Here is a 6,855-nt window from a genome sequence, read left to right as displayed (position 1 = left end):
ACCCCCTTCTGCCCTCCTACTCCTCCTACTACTCCACCTCCACCTTCTCTCCTCCTACATCTTCTCTGCCTCCTCTTTCTCCTGCTTTTCCTTCGCTGACTCCTACTCTTGCTAGTTCATCTCTCTCTTTCTCGTATTCTCTACCCCTAGTGAGATATTGATTTCCCTTAGCTGACTCCCACGAGGGCAGGCGGCAGGCAACCAGGTACGGCTACCTCCGCAAATAGACAGCCTCCGACGATGAGAAGGAAATCATCGCATGTATCGAGTATGCACTTTCCAAGTTTCAGCGCTCCACGATCCCGAGTCCTGAAAACGATCGGCTTTGATGCCACCTCGCGTCGATCAGTTATCGCGCACTCTGCCAAACTTGAACCATGCCGCGCTCTTCTCTACCTTCACCACGTGTAAGCCGCGTTCGCGTCGCATCCACCGCGGACACGGAAAGTTCGAGGAAACTTGTGTATTCGAATCTTAGGAAAAAGCGAATACAGCTGTAATCTGATGACGAAGTTGCCTCTTCATTTACATAGGTTTCTCGACGCCGCATTGTTTCGGAACTAAATGTAACGTCTTATAACACTCCAGAAGATAGTAGAAGATTGTACGGTACCTTGAACAATCGAAGTGTGCCAATTGGAATTCTAAAGAATTTATGCGTTTCTTACGAATACTGCATTACTTTCATCATCGCCGTTTTAGCATTTACCCGAGCGAACTTAATATCCCAACAACGAAGAGTTATCTTTTTCTTTCCTCGACTTTCAACTAATCGCATCTCGCACGATAATTTTGTCAAGTGGTAAGCGAAGGTTCGAGCCGGCCAAGGAACGCATATTAATCTTCCTCGTTCCGCGGCAAACTTCTTCCCGAGTAAATACTTTTCTTTCGTCGGTGGTTGCCGTTCGGGAATTCGTAGGTGTTCCGAGAAACTTTTGCGAAGTAATCCGCCATCTTGGTTCATGCGCGATGCTGGCCGCCGGATTTGCAAGTGACTTGAAACTTTTTTATTTACCGCGTTCATGCTTACACACAGAAACAAAGAGGGTTTGGAGAGGGGAAAATCTGTTTCCCCTGCTGAAACTCTGGATGGGGTGTACGGTATCTGTCAACCCTACCACCCCACCCCTCGTGCCGCCTGCCGCTTTCCAGCAAAGTTTTCCCGAGATCCTGGAAACTACGAGCGATGTATAGGGAGAAAGAGAGAACGAGAGAGAGAAACAGGGGTTGATAGGAGAGGGTATACGAACGAGGGAGGGGAGATGCGAGACCGCTTTCTGGTAGCGTGCGCTCACGGGGATCCCTTTTCAGCGAATTCTAACCTAGTAACGAGTTTGCTCTGTCGGTAACGCCGGACGCGTGCCAGCGATAAACGTGTCGCGTGTTACGGGGTGACAGTGGGATGAGTCAAGTGGTATAGGATACGGGACGCGATGCCCAGGATAACACGCTTAATCGCGGCGGAAATTTTTTTTTCTCTTTTCAAGTTCTACCAGCAGTGTAACATAAAGGAACGCGCCGATGCCGTATAAAGGAAGATTGTGACACGGGGATGTTCACGTTTTTCCTACGATGTATCCTGATGCAACAACATTCAATAACATTGTGAATAAATTGTTCACCTTGGTGCTCGTGATTTCTTTTTACAAACAAAAGTGGACACGTTGATGCACGATGTTCGAAAAGTGTTTCGAATCGGACAGGAGTACTGGATAATCGTGACGATCAGTTTTCAATTAATAACACGTCTACTTACATCCTATTGTCACGTGAGTATAACGAAATAGAAACGATTAACGAAATAATAATGGTGAAACGTTTGAATTAGCTCGATGAACGTGTTCGTTCATTTTAAGACCGTGAAAGGGTTGCTGAAACTTTTGCGCGGTAACTCGAAATTCAGGATCCGGTGTCGTTAGTTAAACGATTTTACGATTGTTCATCAATCCGTCAGCGATCTATAACCGGTGATTGGATTCCAAGCGACGGATCGGGGGGGATAGTAAAATCGTTCCTTGTTCTGCGTTATTCGTCGCAAGTGTCCTGACGGTGCTCCTCTTCGAGGACGGAATAGGTCAGCTGATCATTTACTAGACACTATATAACGCTGCTTGTTGCGAGAGTATCAACGCTTTTGATTATCGGGATTCCGAGCGCGCAGACTCAATGTGAGATTAATCCTCTGTGAGCTGACCCCTTCCCGCTATGAACTTACCAATACACGCCGGTCGCAGGTTCGAAAGTTTCATGAGCGTCGAAAAGTTTTGCGCTCGTGTAGTTGCGCGGATTTGATCGAGAACCGAGAACTTTGTGCCGGCACACGAAGCAATTGTTTCTTGCGCGTTATCGTATGTAAATGTAAAGGGTGTAAATTGTACTTGGGAAGTTGACTTTCCAATTTTCTCCCTCGAAGTGGCTTTCCAATGGTAAAAGTAACGAGATACGATTACAACATTCCCGTCATTATAATTCTTCCGTGACGTTTGCGACTTGAAGTTTTTAATTCGAGTCGCGTCAATCTTTTGATACTACTGACGACAGAGAAATTTGATACCTCCTTTCAGTCGTCGTTTTGTTTCAATTCGCAAATTTTCAAACTTTCATTCGCTGTACCTGCGTTCGAAAGCCTTGCCAAGAGTAGATTGTCATTTCGAACTAAAAGATTTCGAAGAAAATAAGCCGAAGCACGAATTTTCGAGCGTTAACTCTCGCGTTGTATACATGAAATATTGAACCCGCCAGGCGATTGTTAAAAATCTATGTCGTACCGGGGGAAAAAAAACACAAAGCGCTCTTTTCGGAAAAAAAGGGCGCGAATTACGCTCAGTAATTTCTCTGAAAAAGAATTCGCATATTCCTGCGGGCACAGATCGTTGTGTTTTCAATTTAACAAAATTGGAGGAGCATTGTTCTATTATACACGTACATAAAGCACTGATTATTCGTTATGAAATGTCTCCTCTAATAGATAGATAAGGCGGATCTTAAACCTTGCCGTTAATTGATTTATTTGAACAATCTGACAAACAAAAATAATGGTATAACAATTTACCAACTTCAATAGTTGAAATACAATCCCAGTCAAATACTCTGTTTAGCAGTAGCTTAAAAATTTCTTGCATTTATTTCCTTGTTTCGTTCGTGCGATATCAAAGCTTGTATTTTCAAAGAAGAAAAAATATGAAATTTTCCTTAGAAAAATTCGAAAATTTCTGTGGTGCCCCCTCCTTTTCTTAACGCTCTAAGCAACTGATTATTTTGCTTGTTAGTTAATCCAGCAACGGTGCCCGAATATTTTCGTTACTCCTTGTAAATTGCGAATAGAATGAAGGGGAGACAATTGCCTGACAATGTTCCCTATCTTTAACACGTTATACGATATCTTGTCCCCGTTTAGTAGCACCTGGGATGCAGTCCGATGCATGAAAAAGTAGAGAGGCACTAATTAAGCCGCTATCATTACGGTTCCGCGGTGTAATTCCGCGTTGTTGGCATTGTGCTTCGAATTCCGCCAAGTGGCTGTTGGCCGGGGGCTTTTGGAATCCTCCGGAGCGTGGACCAAGGCCTTTCAACTCCAATTCCACGCGCGTGCGTCTCATCGTCGAGGTTTACGTCGTCGTCAACGACGTCGTCGCGGTCCTGGGATGTTCTCTGTTGTTTCCTCGCTGCGCCTCACAAGAACGCGGCCAAAGGTTAATCCGGTGTTTCGTGGTCGTTACTTCTTTCTCCATACGCGCGAATATTGCTCAGCAGAGTCAACCCCATTGCTTTGTATCTTTTCTCGCGGTGCGTCCTTTCTCCGATTTTTTAAAGGGTAAATGTGCCGTACGACCAGACCTAACAATAGCACGATGCCGTATGTGAAGGAACTCATTAAGTGTACCAAAATTTTTCTAGCTTGCGTCTATTACCACGTTTTGAGAAAATGGTTAAAATGGCACTTTCTATGGCCGTATGATATCTGTACATACGACTTTGTTTTTTCTTTCATGTATGTTTTCTTTGCGTTTGAAATACAATTTAATATAATTTAATTTACGTTTCATTTTCTTGGTAGATTTTGTTTTTTTTCCCTGCTAAGTTTACTTTCTGTTGATACGACGAAATATGTTGTTATGGCATCATTTATGTTTGATGTTTGGTTTCTTTTTATACCTTCTGACGAATAAATTATGACATGCAATTTGCGGGGTTATAATTTTTTTCTGTTTACACTGTTTTATTTGACGGTATGTAAGTGAAACGCGCCGTGAATTTCAATGCTTTCACATATTTTTATAACAAACACTCCAAAAACCGTGGCTCGTAATATTTACAATGCGATGCATCTATTATGTTTAACTCTTGAACATCGGAGTCTGGGTCAATCGAGACCCGAACTTACAAAACATATACCTAATTTTGGAATGAAAAATTGCGATGTATCGAAAGAATAATATTCAAAGGAACAGTGTAAAATTTAAAAAATGAAAACAATATGAAATTAAATTAAAATTGGGGCGCTCTTCATGGTCCGCTGTCAGAGAGGTAATAAATTACATATGACACAAAATTGTGCCACGAATAAATAAAACTGAAATGCTTTATAATTAATTATACAGTATTTTTTTATATTATCATACCGTTAATAGTTATGTACATTCGTATAAATATTTCTTGAATAGTTATATAGATATAAATCTATTTTAGAGGGGAGAGTAGAAGTTTCTCAAACATAATCTTCTGTTATTTGCAACTTTGTGGCGAATAGCTTTTCCCCAACTTCGATACTAAATAAAAATTGGATAAGAAATTGCTGACCTGTGTCAAAGTTCGTATACAGAGCTTATTTGATGCTTCCAGTTCTTCCAAACTCTTATATATCGGGGACGCGTTTACCAAAGACTCGACGAATGAATAATAGTGACAAAACTTTAACTCCCATTATTCATTTCACATGTTTTCTCGAAAAATTTACTGTTTCTTTCAACTTGTTTCAATAATTCCCTTCTGTATATTAAATTGTTACAAAATGTAAAATTGGTACATATTATGTTACTACAAGAAGAGATCTGATTTAGAAATAATTTATCTGCTGGATTCGTGAAATAGAATAATTTGACTTTTGACACGATTTTGCCTAGAGTGCATTTAATTATTAACAGATTTGTTTACCAGAAGAACAGACGTTTGAAACAGACGCAATGGATACGATATTTCCGTTCGATGCTTTTCCTGCTGACTCCTAACGAAAAGCCTCGAAACCGTTGAAAAGGGACAGATGAATGGGAAGTAATGGATAACCAATCGTGCGAGCATAATAGTCACGCAAAACTGAGCAAAATCGTTGCCTTTACACCAACCAATTTCTCGTGCGAAGGAAAGTAAAAATCGATAATTTCCTTATCGAATAGCTTCACAGATACTTTACGTTATATTTTCAGTACTGCATTTCCGAATTTATATTTCTGTTTGTAATAAAGAGGAGATTATTAACAGATTGTTAACACTATCTGAATTGATTTCATAATATATTAGTATCGAAAGATATGATGCATTATGTACGCGCCGCGCCATTGATTGATACTTTCTACTTACGCGAGAAGACGCGCCTGATAACAGTGTCTAATACTACTTGACAGAGTCCGGCCTCGCGGAACATCCAATGTCGCAAGGCTCCGTATGGAAAGGGTTACAATTTTAATTTATTAATTAAACGCTCTAGATTACAATTTTAACAATGGTTACAATTTTATTTTGTTAATTAAACAAATTTCTAAATGAAAGTTTTCTGAAGAAACATTTACATACAAATGATGGGGCTGTCGTCTTAACGATATTTACCGTACTTGGTACTCTACACCACGAATTACATACTGCGTACATAAACGATGACTTGATGGATAATATTTTTATAAGGCACGATATTTCTCTAGAGTTACATTGTCGCAGAGTTTTCGCGGAAATGGTTTATAGATTGCTTTTCGAAGGAATTTCTGAGATACGCTTCGGTCTGCTTGGCAAACGCGACACACTTATTGCCTTCGACCGCGGTGTTATCCGAAAAAGCGTGGAACCGGTAACATCACTTTTAGATACGCGTTTCGGTAGTTACTGGTAACTGCTGTGCTTCCGAGAATTTCCCTTGCGGGTCGATCCAATTGTTTTCGCGCACAAATCTCCGATATCATCTCCAGTCCACCCTCTCGGTTTCCCTCTCACTCTCTTTCTTTCTCTCTTTCTCTCATCTCTCTGCTATCTTTGTTTTTCTCATTCTCGGAATCGAAGTATCGGTATCAGCGGGTTCCGACACCGTCAGCGAGAAGGAAGTTTACGTCGTAAACTTCGGGTCTTAAGGGTGGAATTATAGTTGGGCAGAGCTTGCGCTAAGCCACGCAGTTGTTACCACGGTGAACGCTTTAAAAGTTGCTCTTGGCTGTTCGTGTTCGTGAGGTGGAGTGGGCCGAAGGAGAAGCCAGAAGGAGAGAGAAGAAGCGATACGCTAGGGAGGGACGTAGAAACGTGGTTAAGTTGCCAGGAAACTTTGGTAAAACTGAAAAGTTAATTTCGTCATGTTAAATTACTCGAGCGCTCGGGCATTAAACTTGCAAAAGTTGGCCGGATGACTGAAATACGTACCTTCCGCCACCTCTTCTTCTTCTTCTTCTTCTTCTTCTTCTTCTTCTTCTTCTTCTTCTTCCTCTTCATCTTCCACCTCTTCTTCTATTCTTTTTCGAACTTTCTTTCTCTTACTTTTATTGTACTGTCATCTAACGAACGATTTAATGGCAATGACCTTATTACTACACTGGCGTATACCAACTAGATGAGTAAGGAATCTGTAAGTTTCTTCGAGTTAGGATATACTGCAGTTGA

The sequence above is a fragment of the Osmia lignaria genome, chromosome 15 (assembly GCF_051020975.1).
Source record: "Osmia lignaria lignaria isolate PbOS001 chromosome 15, iyOsmLign1, whole genome shotgun sequence".
In the NCBI taxonomy this organism is placed as follows: domain Eukaryota; kingdom Metazoa; phylum Arthropoda; class Insecta; order Hymenoptera; family Megachilidae; genus Osmia; species Osmia lignaria.
The sequence above is the reverse complement of the archived record's forward strand: the minus strand, read 5'-3'. Positions refer to the sequence as shown.